We start from the raw sequence: 17,268 nt of genomic DNA on the forward strand, positions 1-17,268 counted from the left end.
GGGATAAAAACAGTTTAAATAATATCTATTTGCATTATTAAACAGAGGGCAAGTAGGTTTTTCTAAAAACTTACTTTTCGATCCATGGTTTTATTTTGTTTCCTCATACATCTGAGATTTTACAAAGTTAACAAGTTCTTTGCTTAAGACGAATGAATGCATGATATACATAGCATGTATTATGCACAATTATACATACATGTATTGTACACCTATGTACATGGGGACGAGGCACTGAAGAACTTAGGTAGAGGGGGCAAAAAAGCCGGCGGCTGGGAGGGGGGGTTTGACCAGCCAAGAAATTTAGGTAGCCAGGGAAAGCCAGGGGGACTGGCCAAGAAATTTAGGTAGTTGCGGGGGTGGGGGAAGGTAGTTTATTAAAAAATACTAGTTTGGGGGATTAATGATGAGGCTAATTGTCTCCCTTTTGATGTCTTGTGAGTCTACAACTCCAACTTACCAGATCGGTTATTTGGGTTTAAGCTATTAAGGTGGTGTGGCTAGAGTTTTAGTAGGAGATTTTCTAATGTTGCTAGGGTTGGTATTAGGCTCAGGAAAATAAGGAAATATATAATTGAGGCTAATTGTCCAATAATAATGGATGGTTTTTCTACTGGTTGACCCCCAATTCATGTTAATCCAATAATATTCGAGACACGCATTTAGAAAAGGAGTTGTGATAGTGGTCAAAATATATTACTTTGTTGTTTTGCTGTGTGGAGTAGCGGGTTTGGTATTAGTATTAAGACTGAGAATAAAAGAGCTAAGAGTCTGCCCAGATCAGAGGATGGTGTAAGCAAATATGAAATATCATTCTGGCTTAATGTGAGGGGGTGTGATAAGGGGGTTTGCTGGTGAAAAATTGTCTAGGTCCCCCAGAAGGTTTGGGAAGAATAGAGCTAGGATAAGTCAGAATATGAGGGTAATTATTGCTCACAATAGGTTTTTACATGAGAAATATGCGTAGAATGGGATTTTGTCTAGGTTTGAGTTTAGGCCAGTTGGGTTGTTTGACCTGGCTTCCTGGAGGAAAAGAAGGTCTAGGATGGCTGTAGCCAGAACTGTGAATGGGAGTAGGAAGTGGAAGGCAAAAAATCGGGTTAGGCTTGCTTTATCGACTGAAAACCCACCTCAGATCCATTCTACTAGATGTGTGGTACTGCTGAAAGTAGGTTTGTAATGACAGTTGCACCTCAACAAAACATTTGCCCTCAGGGTAGGAGATATCTTATGAAGGCTACTAGCTGACCCTGCAAAGAGCATCTGTGCAGTCGTGCACTGAGCCTGTGGCATCCCCCCCCGCAACTCTCTCACTTGCTCGCAGCCCCACCCGCAACTCTCTCGCTCGCTCTCCCCCGCAACTCTCTCACTTGCTCTCACCCCCCGCAACTCTGTCGCTTGTTCTTGCCGCCCCGCAACTCTCTTGCTTGCTCTCACCACCCCCCACAACTCTCTCACTTGCTTTTGCCACCCCCGCAACTCTCTCACTAGCTTTCGCTGCCCCCGCAACTCTCGCTCTTGCTCTCTGCCCACCCCCACAACTCTCTCGCTCGCTCTCTGCCCACCCCTGCAACTCTCTCGCTCGCTCTCTGCCCACCACTGCAACTTTCTCGCTCACTCTGTCCTCCGTCTTTCTATCTCTGTCTCACAGTCCTTGCTTCCCCCTACTGCTGCCAGGGACTGTCACCTGCTTGCCTGACAGCCTCCAAGCTTCCTGCTCCCTGCCGCCCGCAGCCCCCAGAGCCAACTGTCCAGCTCCCAAAGCCGCCCCCAGCCTCCAAGCTCCCTGCTGCTTCACGGCGCCCCTGAGTCAACTGTCAAACTACTTTCCAGCCACCCCAGCAAAACTCCCTGCTGCTCAGGAACTTTCTCCCCCTCTGTCAGCAAATCGCCTCCTTTCTGCTACGTCCCCACGCATGTCTTGGAGAATTAATAATATAGATGGCTATGATTAGAAATAGGAGGACTACTCCTGTATTTCAAGTTTCTACATAAATATAGGAACCATAGTAAAGTCCTTGTGTGATGTGGGTGTAGATGAAGATAAAGAAGACTGAGGCTCTGTTGGTATGAATATTTCAGATAAGTCAGCCATGCTGGTGATCTCAGCAGATGTGAGCAACAGATTTATTTATTTATTTTTACATTTTATATCCCGCTCTTCCTCCAAGGAGCCCAGAGCAGTGTACTACATACTTAGGTTTTTCCTCACAACAACCTTGTGAAGTAGGTTAGGCTGAGAGAGAAGTGACTGGCCCAGAGTCACCCAGCTAGTTTTCATGGCTGAATGGGGATTTGAACTCGGGTCTCCCTGGTCCTAGTCCAACACTCTAGCCATTACACCACGCTGAGATGATGTTGGCTATATAGTGTATGCTTAGGAATAGTCCAGTTAGGATTTGTACAATTAGGCATATTCCTAGTAGGGATCCAAAGTTTCATCATGCAGAGATGTTTGATGGGGAAGGAAGGTCAATGAAAGAGTTGCTAATGATTTAAAAAAAATTGTGGGTTTTTCGTGTGTTGGTTGCCATTAGGTTTTTATGTTGAATACAACTGTGGTTTTTTTGGGCCATTAGTCTTAGTTAAGAATAATGACATATATTACTTTATTTTATTTGGGGGGACTGACAAGAGGAAGTACTTTTTCACACTAAGCATAAGTAATCTATGGAATTCTCTGCAATGGGATGTGGTGATGGTCACTGGTTTGGAGGGCCACTGGTTTGGATTACTTGTCTAAGCCCCTTAGAGATTTAGACAAATTCATGGAGGAAAGGTGTATCAATGGCTACTTGTCTGGTGGCTATAGGCCACCTCCAGCCTTAGCGGCACTATGCCTCTCAATGCCAGTTGTAGGGGAGCAATAGCAAGAGAGAGGGGATGTCCTCACCTCTTGCCTATGGGCTTCCCAGAAATATCTGGTGGGCCACTGTGTGAAACAGGATGCTGGACTAGATAGGCCTTGTGCTTGATCCAGCAGGGTTGTTCTTATGTTTATTACACTTTTGTCTGTTTGGTGGGTTGATTGCTGTTGCTGGGTTTCTGGGCTGGTTGGTTTGGTTGCAGTTGGGTGTAAGGTTTTAGTTAAGCTTGGATGTTCTTTTATTTCTTTAGTACTAGTGGGCCCGGGCACAGAGCATCTGTGCCTCTAGTTGGGCTCTGCCCAGGCCCACCACCAGCACCCGCGGCTCCGGCCGGGCCCACTGCCGCCGCCCGCGCTCCGGCCCGGCCCACCGCCGCCGCCCGCGCTCCGGCCCGGCCCGCCGCTACCTCACCTGGCTTCCCCCGCCGCCTCCTCACCTCGCCCGGCCAGGCCCGCCACCTCGGCTCCTCGGCCTGTCCTCCCCATCACTGCCGGGCCAGGCCCGCCAGTGGCCATGGCCGCCGCCTCACATAATCCTCCTGGGTTTGCCTCAGCCAATCAGGCGCCCCGCAGCCCAGCCAATCAGCTGGGCTGCCGGGACGCATTTTTCCCTGGCACACCCAGGAGAATTATATATATAGATTATTTTTGATTTAGCGTGCGGCGGGGAGTTGGTGGTATTTACTTATTCTGTTGCTTTTGCATCTGAGCCATATCCTGAAATTTGAGGAAACAGGTCTGTTGGGGTGTATTATGTTAGGTATGTGGTGTTAGTCTTTGTTTGGGGCAGGGATTCTCAAACTTGGGTCCTCAGGTGTTATTGGACTTCAACTCCCATAATCCCCAGCCTCAGTGGCCTTTGGTTGGGGATTATGGGAGTTGAAGTCCAATAACACCTGAGGACCCAAGTTTGAGAATCACTGGTTTGGGGGAACCTATCAGATTGGTTTAATTTTGAGGTTTTTGGTGTGGTTGGGGTAGATACTACTGGTTTTTCTGGTGTCCAGGCTGATTTTAATGGAGTTTCGGTGTTATGCTCTTCAGGGGGTCTGTGCTTATTAGTTTGTGGGTGCGCTTTGTTGTTGTCACTACTTGTAGCCTTAGAGTTAACAAGTGGAGTAGCCTGAGGTGGGGTTGCATGTTGTTTAGAGTTGTGGATGTACTTGTGGATGAAATAGAGTGATAATCTGTAGATTAAAGGTATTAACTAGCTGATTTATCTCTTTTTGTTTCAAGAAACCTTGTAAAACCCAGAATTGCATATTGCAGTATTCCATTCTTAATACAACGTATGAATGTTCCCATTTGTTGATAATATTAATTGCAAATTTTCAGTGTTCCATTTAGCTTTATAATGAATGTAATCGTGGTGTTTTAATAGCTTTTCCTATAATCACTGCACAGACCTTTTAAATTTGTTCAGTGACAGGTCTATCTTTATGGAAAATATATATTTTTAACTAGATGTTGTAAAATGCTGTTATTGCTATGAGGCCTGTAGTGTGCATGCGTGCATGCTGTTTTAAGACAAAACAGTGCATGAATATACAAGTCTCACAAGCCTCTGAGAATATTACTTGGGCAAGTCATCTAATCAAAATTGCATCTCATGTCTGATGTTTCTTTTGGCTTTTTCCGTGTGTGTGTGTGTGTGTGTGTGTGTGTGTGTGTGTGTGTGTTTATCCACCTCTCTTCCAAGCCTCTCTGCACTTCCCAGAGGACTTCAGATGGAGACAGTTTTCTCTCACTTTAGGAAGGGAAAAGACAGTACTAGACACTCTCTTGCTTCTTAGCTTCTCCAAACTTCAGTGCAACAAAAGTCTGTTGACAAGTCGAATTCTGGACACCAGGTTATATATCAAAGAGTGGTATATTTGTATGTTTATTACACACTATCTCAGATCCCATCATGCTTGCCAAGCATGGGTAAAGTGTTAATCTGATTTTGGAAGGTGCTCATCCTCTCCCTTCCCTTGGTCTTTAAACAACAGTTACGGAGCCAGGGCAGTGGCAGTGCTCTGGCGGAGGGAAAAGGGGGAAATCTAGTCTCTCCCTTCCCTCCTTCCCTTCCTCCCTCTCTCTGGTACACTGATAGTGCATCAAAGCAAAAATTAAAAAATCCTGATGGCCCTTGGGAAATGGAGGAGAGAGTTCACAAAAGCTGTAGTGTGTCTTAATCTGTGATTGGGAGAATACTTGTCACGCTACAAATAAACACTGGAGAATCCCCTTAAATCACACAATGGAAAAGGCATTATGTTTCAGAGTATTCATGCAAAATGCATAAGCAACCCGGGGACCTGCACAACACATAAGTACTACAGATCTTTTTGAAAGTCTCTGAAGACCTCTAGAGTTGCCAAAGAAATTATGGCACTGAGGACCATTTTATATTTTTTATGGATATACGTTAAATACTTAATGACTACTCATAAAACTGTACCATCTGCAAGCAGCTGATTTTTAAGCACAGCGACAAGTAGTTTACTGTGTCATAACCAAACAAAGCAACTCTGTTTAAGTATGTGACCATGCAGGCTCTCAATTACCCAACCCATAACTGGGGCAGGAATGTTATAACCTTATGCGACAACTCAGTCACTGCATTTTGTTTGTCATATTTATATACCAATTTAAAATATCAGGGCAGTTTACAGTTAAAATTTAGAGTTTCTGCCAAGAAACTCCCAATAATCACTTATAATCAAAACACTTCTCAGGGATAAGGCAGTCATGAATGAGGATCACACCATAGGTGGCACACATTATAGGAAAAATTTGAATATCATTGATTACTCTTAACTGGAGAAAAGACTAAGCATTGGTCTGACATTTTGTCAGATAAACAATAATAGAACATAATGAAGAAGACATCATCTAGGAATACTAGACAGTAAACTAAAGGTAAAGTGTGCCATCGAGTCGGTGTCGACTCCTGGCAACCACAGAAGCCTGTGGTTGTCTTTGGTGGAATACAGGAGGGGTTTACCAAAATTTCCTCCTGCGTAGTATGAGATGATGCCTTTCAACATCTTCCTATATCACTGCTGCCTGATATAGGTGTTTCCCATAATCTTGGAAGCGTACCAGCGGCAATTCGAACCAGCAACCTCTGGCTTGATAATCAAGTCATTTCCCCACTGTGCCATTAGGTGACAGTAGGGTTGTGCAATTTGATTTGACCTCAAATCTATATGGGTCAAATCAAGGGTGATTTGAGGACCTTAAATTGAATCATCCTCAAAATAAAGGGCCTGATTCAGGGTTGAGGAGAATCACCCCTGATTTGACACAAATTGATTAGAGTGATTCAAGGGCCATTTTGAGGCCTGTTTTTCTGAGGAGACCTGGTCTACCAATTGCTGACACACCAATTCTGGAATGGAGGGCTGGTCTACCTGCCAACGCCAATTGGTAGACTAGCTCTGGTCCTCAATGGGCCTCAAAATGGCACCATTTTTCCAGGGAGCGCTCGTCTACCAATTGGGATCAGCAGGTAGACCAGCCTTCTGCTCCAGATCTGCCCACCTTGGGGGACTGATCCACCTGGTAGACCAGTCCTCTGAGCCAGCAATGCCAACATACAGCAATGGTGTGGCATAATTTTTGCTAGGGTTTAATGAATTGGTTTAAGAATTGAAGTGAAAGGATGAACTCTCAGTTTGCCATTTTTAAAAAGTAATGGACTTAAATGACATCCTGAAGAGTTAACAGTTTCAGTTTCTATCATATAAATGGATAAAAAGTAAATTCAGTAAAAGGTAGGAGGGCAGCATCAATTAAAAAAATTCAATGGCCAACATCCTGACTAACAGTTCAGGTGTGCTTCCAACAAAATCACACATGTTACAGTAGTCTCCACACTACCCAAATACACACTCCACAATACCCAAATAAGTGTGCTCTTACTTAAGACCTCAGTGATTTTTGGTACTCTCCCCAAAGTGCTCATTGACAGCAGCAATGCATCGTTGATGGCTGTATATCTCCCAGAGATGTATTTCTGCAGTCATAGAGGGTTTATAGAGCAAGGGGAGAGCACTGGAAATCATCACACTCTTTCACACTTGCTTGGGTAGCATGGAGACTAGTGCTGCATGCATACTTTCATTAGAAGCATGTGTGCAGTGTTAGGATATTGTCCGTTGAAGGAGATCTTAAGAACAAAGATCTTAAGAACTCTTGAAGTTTCTATGCTGGATGTATTGAAATAAATATGATCATTTCATGGCTGCATTTTTTTTTACTTGATATTATATCCTACTCAAAATGATCTAATATAACAGATTTTCTGAAGTGTTTCAGCAAAATCAGTAGGATTCTCAGAAACTTTAGAGCTTTACCTGATTTTCAGTTCTTAAAAATAAATGTACCTTTCAGTGTTTCAGTTGTTATAACCAATTTTGGATGCCACTACACACCAGAGATAAGATGGGTGATTGAAATGTATTTAATTATCTCTTAATACCTTAACTTATCAAGACGTTTGTGATAGCTTCACATCCAATGGCGTAGCAGCTAGTTAACTTAATGTAATTATTATTAGATACTTGCAGAATGGAAATTTCCATTTTATGACCCAACTTTGATTTCAAAGGAATCTGGGCCTCTGTGTGTTTTTTTCATCCCCTGTGTTGCCACCATCATTCCTTTTTGGAACACTTGGATTGTTCAGGTTTCCCTTGAGATGCCTGAGGAATATTAGGAAATTTAACATGTTGTTTCATATATGTGTCATCTTTGCTTCATTGCTCCAGAGCTTTAGAACAGGTTTTAGTATTTTGTGACCTTGTGCACAAAGAGTTTGATAAAATACAAATCTCCTCTCTATGTACTATAAGATATGATTAGTGGTGTTGAGTACCTTAGGAATGTAAAGAAACACCAGGAGACAGATAAACAGAGCAAACCAATTTCCACTGGTCAGCAGAATGTTTTGATAAGAGAGAGGTTCTTGATAGGGATGTGCACAAAATGGATTCTGCATTCTGTTTTGAGCTTGAAACTAAACACAAATGGTCAAAACATTTTATTAGAAACAGCGGTTGAACTGGCTGTTTCGACGAAACAACTCAAAAAACTTTGAGTGTTTTGACCATAACAAAAAACCGAGGACCACAGCTAGGTCGATGTCATTCGTCTTGCCTATGGCCAAGCTTCAGCAGGCCTCTAGATGGCTTCCATACCAGCAGAAACCAGCCTTTCAGAAACTGTCTCCTTCGGATCCCTCCTTCGGATCCCTGGTGGCAAGTCACAGCCCCACTATAGGCATGATATGCAGGCAGACAAGTCCACTTTCCCGAAGAAGTGGCCCATTACCGCCCCCAAGAAACAATGACTCGGGGCCCTTTCGAACCCGTCTAGTGCCCTTTGCAGATCGGTGGGCAGACGTAACCTCGGACCAGTGGGTTCTGTCAATAATACGCTTGGGGGATGCTCTCAAATTCTGGGGAATGCCCCATTACTCCAGGGTGGTGTCCACCCCCTTGACCCCCGATCTGCAGAAGGAAGTAGCGGCTCTATGTTCCAAAGATGCAATAGAGCCTGTATTCAATCCTGGGAGCCCCAGGTTTTATTCCCGGGACTTTATAGTAGTGAAGCCAGATGGAGGCCAGCGGCCCATATTGGACCTCAGGGCCCTGAACTACTACCTGGTCTATCAGCACTTTCGGATGTTGTTGGTACCGAACATTTTAAACACACTGGAGAACGGCACATGGATGTATAGACCTCAGGCGCCTATTATCATCTTTTGAACCGACCGCAGCATCATCACTTTCTGAGGTTTCAGATAGGGGGATCCACTATCAGTTCAAGGTGCTGCCCTTTGGGCTCATGACAGCGCCACAAATTTTTACGAAATGTCTGGCTCCAGTAGTGGCGTACCTGCAAGAGAAGGGGGTGTAGGTGCTCCCCTTTTTGGATGATTGGTTGGTCCTAGCACAGTCCAGGCAGGCTGCCTTGGACACCCTCAATACCGTGATATGGATGTTGCAGTCCCTTGGGTTCAAGATCAACTTCAACAAGTCACACCTAATACCTGTCCAAAAGATCCAGTTTATCAGGCTAATCTTCAATACGGTTGCAGAGAGAGTCTTTCTGATGGATCAAAGGGTATGGGCTCTCAGATAACGGGCGCTGGTATTCTCTTGGGGGGGGCTCAATCTCTCCGCTTGGTGCAGTGCCTGCTGGGGCACATGGCGGCCACCACCTACATCTTGCCTCATGCGCGTTTCTGAATGTGCCTCGTTCAGAGGTGGTTTCTGGACATTTTTGACAGCAAGTAGATGCTGAACAGAACTGTTCTCAGGGGATTTTTTGCCCAGTGGGGGTTTCTGATCCTAAAGCTGTTCGCCACTCAGGGACAATGCACAGTGCACCCTCTATTGTTCAAGGAGGGAGACAAGGGTTGGAGTCACTGGGGGATGCCTTGGCCTGACCGTGGATGGGGCAACTGTTCTATCTGTTTTCCCCATTTCCACTGCTCCCGATAGTCCTGACCAAGCTGAGGCTAGACCACATGCAGGCCATTCTAATAGCGCCATGGTGGCCCAGGAGGCCTTGGTTTCTGACCTTGAAAAGGATGGCGGGATCTTGGAAGAGGCTCTCATTTCAGCCAGACCTGCTCTCCCAGGACAACGGCCAGACCCTACACCTGGGGGTTTTCTCCCTACACTTGACAGCCTGGAGGATACATCTAGTATTTCGCCTGAATTAACCCTAACCGGCGAGACCCTACACCCAGGGGTTCTGTCCCTACACTTGACAGCCTGGAGGATACATCCAGTCTTTCACCTGAATTAATGGATATTCTGGTGGCAGGCAGGAAGCCCTCCACTAGAAAGCCCTATGAGCATAAATGGGCTTGATTCTGTGCCTTTGTGGCCTCTGAAGGGTTTGATGCGGTTAATCCCTCAGTGGTCAATATCTGTGACTATTTGAGGTCCCTGAAGGAATCAGGCCTATCTTCTTTCATGGTATACCTGGTGGCTGAGGTAGCCAGTTCCTCATCAGATTGATCCTCTTGGTTCAAGGTCCCTTTGGTTAAAACATTCCTTAAGGGTCTGTCCCATGTTTTTCCCAATAACCCTGTAATGGCACCAGCCTAGGATTTATCTGTAGTCTTGGCTGGCTTAATGCTGACACCTTTTGAGCCTTTGGCTTTGATGGAACCATGCCTTCTGTCCTGGAAAGCTGCCTTTTTGGTGGCAATCACCTCTGCGAGGAGGGCTAGTGAATTGAGAGCCTTGAGGTCTGATGTTCTTTATTTGCAATTCCGTAAGGATTAAGTGGTGCTTATCATTCTACATTCAACAGTCAGCTGAGTGGCAAAAGATGCCCTCTCTTTTCGTTCCCTGTGATGGCCCTCGTAAAGGGCTCCAAGTCTTGGCCCAGTCCATGACTCGTTGGATGGTTTCTACCATTGAACTGTGTTATCAGTTTGCCCATACGCAGCTGCTGGCCACGATTAAGGCACATTCGGTGTGCTCGATGGCTAGTTCGGTAGCTTTCGATAGATCTGTTGGACGTGATCTGTCAGGTGGCCACTTGGGCTTTATCTGCCACTATGCAATTGATTCTAGAGCACAGAATGATGCTGTGTTCGGAGGGGTATACTGCAATCTATTTCCAGTTGATGTACTGAGAAGAGGAGGAGGAGGAGGAGGAGGAGAAGGAGGAGGAGGAGGAGGAAAGGGGAGTCGTAATGTTCCCAGTATGTGGCCTGTGAAAATGTGAAGAAATGAGTCTTATAATGATAATAAAGTTCCTGTTTATTGCACCGTTGCCTTCTCTTCTTCTCTCCTCCTAGGGTGCTGGCTAGTTATGAACCCATTGGTGTAAAACACAGAGACCATGTCGAAGAACTACAGGTTACTCACCTGTAACGTTGGTTCTTCTTGTGGTTCTCTGTAGTTTTACATGCTCTCCCATCCTTCCCGCTGATCTCCTGAAGGTGGACTCCATGACTGAGGGGATGATGAGTGGCGCAGTCGAATATAGTGACTGGGGACAGGGTTCCTACCAAAAGCAGGAAATTAGAGATTGTTAGATTCCAACGAGGTCTCTGCGCAGGTGCAAAGCCCATTGGTGTAAAACTACAGATGACCACTAGAAGAACCAACGTTACAGTTGAGTAACCTGTAGTTATCCATCTTTAAGAATGCAAGGATGAATTCAAATTTAGGTAAACAAAACTAAAACAAGAAGTTATTTATTCTGTTCTTATTATTTTATAGATTATATATTTTATATTTTATATAACTTTGTTATATTCTTTGTCACTATGAGCCCTGAAGGTTCAAAGTGACCTATAAAATAATAAGAACAGCATAAATAACTTCTTGTTTTAGTTTTGTTTACCTAAATTTGAATTCATCCTTGCATTCTTAAAGATGGATAACTACAGGTTACTCAATTGTAACGTTGGTTCTTCTAGTGGTCATCTGTAGTTTTACACCAATGGGCTTTGCACCTGCGCAGAGACCTCATTGGAATCTAACAATCTCTATTTTCCTGCTTTTGGTAGGAACCCTGTCCCCAGTCACTATATTCGACTGCGCCACTCATCATCCCCTCAGTCATGGAGTCCACCTTCAGGAGATCAGCGGGAAGGATGGGAGGGTGTGTAAAACTACAGAGAACCACAAGAAAAACCAACGTTACAGGTGAGTAACCTGTAGTTCTTCGACATGGTCTCTGTGTTTTACATTCAATAGAAATGTAAAACTGTCTTCGACATGGTCTTCGACATGGTCTCTGTGTTTACCCATTCAATAGAAATTTTACAATTACACAACAGGTTGTTTGAATGTTGCCATCAAATAAAGGGTCACTAAAATATGTGATGTGTTATGTTAGCTAAAGAGATTTCAGGATGAGGAAGTTGACATAGAGTTTATTTTTTGTATGATAGGTGGTGCTCCTTCCAGACGGTATCTACTTCATCAAAATAAGTATCAACAATCAAAAATATTAAATATAGGAACTTATATTTTAAGCTTCTTTTAAAGTTCCTATAAATATTTGCTTGCTTGTATGAAGTAAGTACTGTCTGGAAGGAGCACCACCTATCATACAAATGGAATAATGTTGTAAAGTTGAGAGGGAGGGAGGGAGAGGACTTTGCTTCTGTCTTGTTTTAGATTCTGCCTTGTTTTGATTATACTTAAATGTGAAGTGAAAGAAAGTAAAAATCCAATTTTATAAATACAATAGAATTGTAAAATGCACTCCTTTCCTTCCATGTTTATGGAGTGTTTGTGGGTGTACACATTTCATTATAGGCACATAATAATGCACATATGCACACACTGCCTTGATACTGCCACCCAGAACAAAACTCATTCCACTCACAGTTAAAACAAATTAGAAGGAACACTTCCTATCACACAACCCACTTTGGTGTCCCTAGCATCTACCCATGGGGAACAATGGAGTGTTTCAAATTTCCCCATTGTTCCCTATGGCCAAACTTAGACACTTGAAACATTTTGAGATTTTTCCATCGAAACACCCATTCTGGCCGGTTGTTTTGACAAAACGTTTCAGCCATTTCTGTTTTGTTTTGAGCTTGAAACAAAATGCAAAATTCATTTTGTGCACATCCCTAGAAACCTTTTCATACTGATCAAGTATCGAGAAGACCTTGGTACTGAGCCAAAACCCTAGTCCAAACAGGAAACCTTCCTGTTGGGGGAGGATCTAGTGGTCAGCCGAGTGGGCAAGTTGTTCATGTATCCAGATACCCAGTTTCTTTATAGCAGGAAATATAGGCAATTTTTGCTTATCTGCGGTTCCTGAGTGGCTGGAAATGACTTCTGGTGTAATTTTTGGCCAACGTTTTAAGCACAAAGCCATTTTGCAGCTCTTTTTTTGTTGAAATTTTTAATTAAAAACTAAGAGGATTTGGGGGGCATTCCTGGAGACCTGGAAAACAAAGTACTATGCTTTTCTACCCTTATTTCTGCTCCCTTCCTACTTTTTGGAAAAATATTTTGGAGTAAGGAACCTAACCCCTGGATTCCAACAGGGGTACGGGGTTTTTTTTTAACCATTTCCATATCCACGCTAATTGGCAGGAACAGAAAGCCATGCATAAAGAGGGCCTCCTGTATACATATATGAAGAAGTCTTTGTAAACAGCTAAACAAGTAGCACAAATAAAAATACATAAAATGGTACTTTAGGAATGAAAACCCTAGTTCAGATAAGTGCCCCTTTATTTGCCAAAATACATTTAGAAATGTGTTGTCTAAGGTAATATTCCTGGATGCTTCTAAGAAATGTTGACAGCTATCTGGTACTTTCTAGTTGAGAAGTCATAAATTGCCCTGCTGCTGTACATACATCCTCAGCACTGGCAGACATCTTGTTGTTATAAGTTCTAATAGTGTTTCAGTTGCTCACCAGACTTGCCAAAAGCCATTTCATGCTGTACTTTAAGTGTCTGTTTACTCAGTTGTTACAAATTGCCTATGGGATAGGAACTGCCTGTCACTTCCAGAGCAATTAGTATGTGAAGCCTTATCAGAAGAAATCCATCAAGTTTGAACAGACACAAATAGCACATAGGAGTCTCTAAAGAAATCAAAATGAGTATTTATGTTACTACTGTTAAACCTGCATTCAGTCATTCTTTGCCTTACACATTTTTTGATTCCCTCTGTTAGACCAAATCATAAACATATCCATAATGTTTGGTACCTTGATCTTAGAAAGATTCTCTGCGTTTTTGAGCTTTTGTCAGAGGCGATGACACAGTATTTGGTGTCCACCCCAGTTAGCTGTCAATTTAAGAAAATCTGGAACCTAGTACTTGAATTGGAATGTTCACATCAAACATTCATCCATCTGCAAGATGTGAAACTGCTGTTTTACTCAACATGCACTCAGTCACTACTGCAATAAATACTGTGCCATCACCACTGACAAAAGTTCAAAAAGTAGCAAATCAATGGGAAGCGATCCAAGGCAATGATCTGTGATGCCTCACCATCTCTCCTGCAAGTGATGCAAGCAGTATGAATGTGTGAACTTCTTGTTGCAACAGCTTGTATGCACCATCCTTTCTTTCTTTCTTTCTTTCTTTGCCTCTATCTTCTACGGCAGGGATCCTCAATGTTGGGCCCCCAGATGTTCTTGGACTTCAACTCCCAGAATCCCCAGCCAAAGGCCACTGCAGCTGAGGATGCTGGGAATTGAAGTCCAAGAACATCTGGGGGCCCAACGTTGAGGATCCCTGTTTATGGTGATAGAACTGTGACCACCTTATATTCACAGTTCTTTAGCAAATTGTAACCTTTAGATTGTGAGCCCTTTGGGGACAGGCAACCATCTTATTTATGTATTTTCCTATGTAAACCACTTTGAGAACTTTGGTTGAAGAGCGGTATATAAATATTTGTAGTTGTTGTTTCTGTAGTAGCATGGCATCCACATCAGTGTAGCATGATCCTATGCTGCAGGAATTCATGTGTGAGTAGCAGAACTACTGTACATGAGCGGGACCAATCACTAATGTCTTCACTCTCACAATCCCCAAAATGAAGATACAGGGCACATTAGATGGGTTTCATTAAGGACAACTACTTTATTTAAAGATTTGAATTTAACTAGTTAAAGCCAACCACATTCTATCAATATGGGTATAATTCCTCCCAAGCTGAAAACCCAGGAAACCACATTTCCTGCAGCCCATGTTGAACAAAAGACACATAGTTCATTGATTGATGCTAAAGTTAATGATTAAGCTAATGTTGAATGCTGGAATAATGTTTATTGTTTGTGTTGTTTTGTTTTGTCCATTGGCTGTAAATAAAGTATCTATCTAAAAGACACATTTTAATTTTGTACCAAGAAGTCCTTTCTCATCTCTAAGCATTGAGGTCAATGAGCTCATCAGGAGTGGCTCCTTGCCACAGGTCTCCTCGATTCAGTCAGAGGCTGACTTGAGTGAGCTCCCGTTCATCATTTTGATGCCTTTGGGTACTCAGCATTTGTCTGTTGCTCTTTCCTTTCACCTTGTCATAAGTTACTGCCATATTGGGGAAGGATATTTTAGGGGAGGTATCTCCACCTTAAATCAACATGATCATGCCTATCCCAAATTAGCTGAGATGCATGAGGCAGTATAATAACCAGTGCATCCATATACACATACAAGGCAGGATAGGACCATTGTCCATGGGAAAAACTGATGTGATTGTGCACTGAAACACTTGCATTGGAAAGACAGATGTGACTGCATATTCAGCCTTTGCAGCATAGGATTCTGGTTTCCATGCTGCAAGGTGTATATATGAAAGGAGCCTCCAGATTCAATGGCCAGCATGCTGCACAGTTGATACACTGGCATTAGTGACACTCTGGGGCTGTTGTGCATGGGAAAGCCAGCTCCAGCAGGGTTGCTGAACAGGACAGTTAAACAGCACATAGGCACTTCCACAGTGCTACTTCCATGATTTACAATGAGCTCAAAATGAAATGCAGATGACCGGAACACTTTGGGTTTGTTCCATCGAAACAGCTGGTTTTCTCAGAACAAACTCGAAATAATCCTTTGGGGGTTGGGGGGAAAGTTTAAAAACTTGTTTAAAATTGCCCAAATGCCCATTTCTTTTGTGGGTTGGGTGGTAGGTAGCATCTATCATGCCTTACCACACACTCTGGTGTCCCCAGGAACTACCCATGGAGAATAGTGGGGTGTTTTGATTTGCCCTATTGTTCCCCATGGCCACAACAGTTTTGCATTGCAATTTTCAATGTGTTTTTCAATCCTGCCTTGAAGAACACTACAGAAGGACACAGTAAAAGGGAATCTGAACCTCCCAAAACAGAACACACATTTCAAACACAGTCCAAAAAATGTCCAAAAAAAGATACACTCACCCAAAATCCACTGCGAGCAACAGTGGCTGTGCTGCAGTAACATCACTGGCAGCAGTTTGGGCTGGGTATAAATTTAATAAATAAATAAAATAAAATAAAATAATTTGCTCTCACACAGCCAATTATGACTCCTTACGTTACTTCCTAGCATTGCAAGAGCAGCCACAGCAAAACTCTTAGCAGCAAGCATAGTCATAAGCTCAACTAGAGCAACTTCAGAGACCAGATCAGAGCAGTGAGTTAAGTACACATTAGTCTCAAGGCCAGATATGGAGCTCATCACAGCAATCACCAAGAAATATTACACACACATGAACACACACAGAGCTGCCACTGTCCATTTGTTGTCACAATACTATCTTAGAAACAAAAGAAAAACAAATGAAGGAAGAGAGGCACCTATGTGAAGGAAAGCACAACCCAGGAGAGGAGGATGTGACCTTTTCAATCAGGACTTTTCAATCTATGTGACCTTTTCAACCAGGATTCTCTGCCTGGGTAGCTGGTCAGGGGTGACAGCTTTGCCCTTCATCCTTGGGTCACATAAGCAGGACAAATCATGCTCTGCCAATTCACCCAAGAATGTCCTGAGCCAATCCACCACTCCAGCCCTCAGCTGACTTGCCAAGGTGATTGCCTCCTCAGTGGCTCACCCATGGACTGGAGCTCACCCATCATCTTCTCGAGCAGAAGTGCAGTGGGCAAAGCCCAGCTCAACATTGCTGTCTCAGCACACAACCTGTTAGTGACAACCAAGAGCCGCCAGTGAGGGAAGCACCAGCGCGGGGGGGGGGGCGGCAGTGAGAGGCACCTTTAAGGAATAATAAGCAGGTGCATACCAGGATGTAAGCAGCACCTGAAAGCTGCCACACTCCATCCACAATTCTGCATGGGGTAGACGGTGCTCCGCCTGGCATCCAGCACAGCCACAGCATGGCCCTAGCCTCTGCACACATGTAGAGACCAGGGGCACACTGCGGCAACACCAGATGCCAGGTGGAGCACTGTCTACCACCACCCCCTTGCAAGATTGTGGGCAAAGTGGCAACTTACAGGCGCTGCTTACAAGCTGGTAAGCACCTACATATTATTCCTTAAAGGTGCCTTTGGCCACCCCGCTGGCGCTGCTCTCATCGGCCATTCCTCGTGGCAACAAAGAATGGCTTTAGTGTCAATGTCAAGACAACCTTGGAAATAAATGCCCAATCCTGGGTGGATAGCTTGCAAACATCCAGGCCTCCTTGCCAGGCCACGGATGGCCGGCTCTTGCTCATGCAGGTGCTGGAGCAAGAGAAAGGTGGTGTTCCACCAGGTTGGAACATCCTGAAGGATCAAGTGCTCAGGTAGGCCTAGCTCAAGCTGCCTCTCCTTGAACATTCACCTACTCTCTTGGCTGTGGTGGAAGTAAGGTGCTAACTTGTGGTACCTGTCCACAAGAGCAGCCATGACAGCAGCGGACTGGTGCTCAGCGCCTCCAGTGTAGAGGTCTTGCCTAGCCTTAGCCCCAGAAGGGC

The 17,268-nt window shown here is 44.0% G+C and overlaps 1 protein-coding gene across 10 annotated transcripts in view; it reads left to right on the forward strand.

Annotated features, from left to right (window-relative positions):
- Positions 1-17,268, forward strand: part of LOC128343611 (contactin-4) — a 920,791-nt gene that overhangs the window by 673,698 nt on the left and 229,825 nt on the right. The gene's annotated exons all lie outside the window — the stretch shown is intronic.

Source organism: Hemicordylus capensis, chromosome 2 (genome assembly GCF_027244095.1).
Source record: "Hemicordylus capensis ecotype Gifberg chromosome 2, rHemCap1.1.pri, whole genome shotgun sequence".
Lineage (NCBI taxonomy): Eukaryota > Metazoa > Chordata > Lepidosauria > Squamata > Cordylidae > Hemicordylus > Hemicordylus capensis.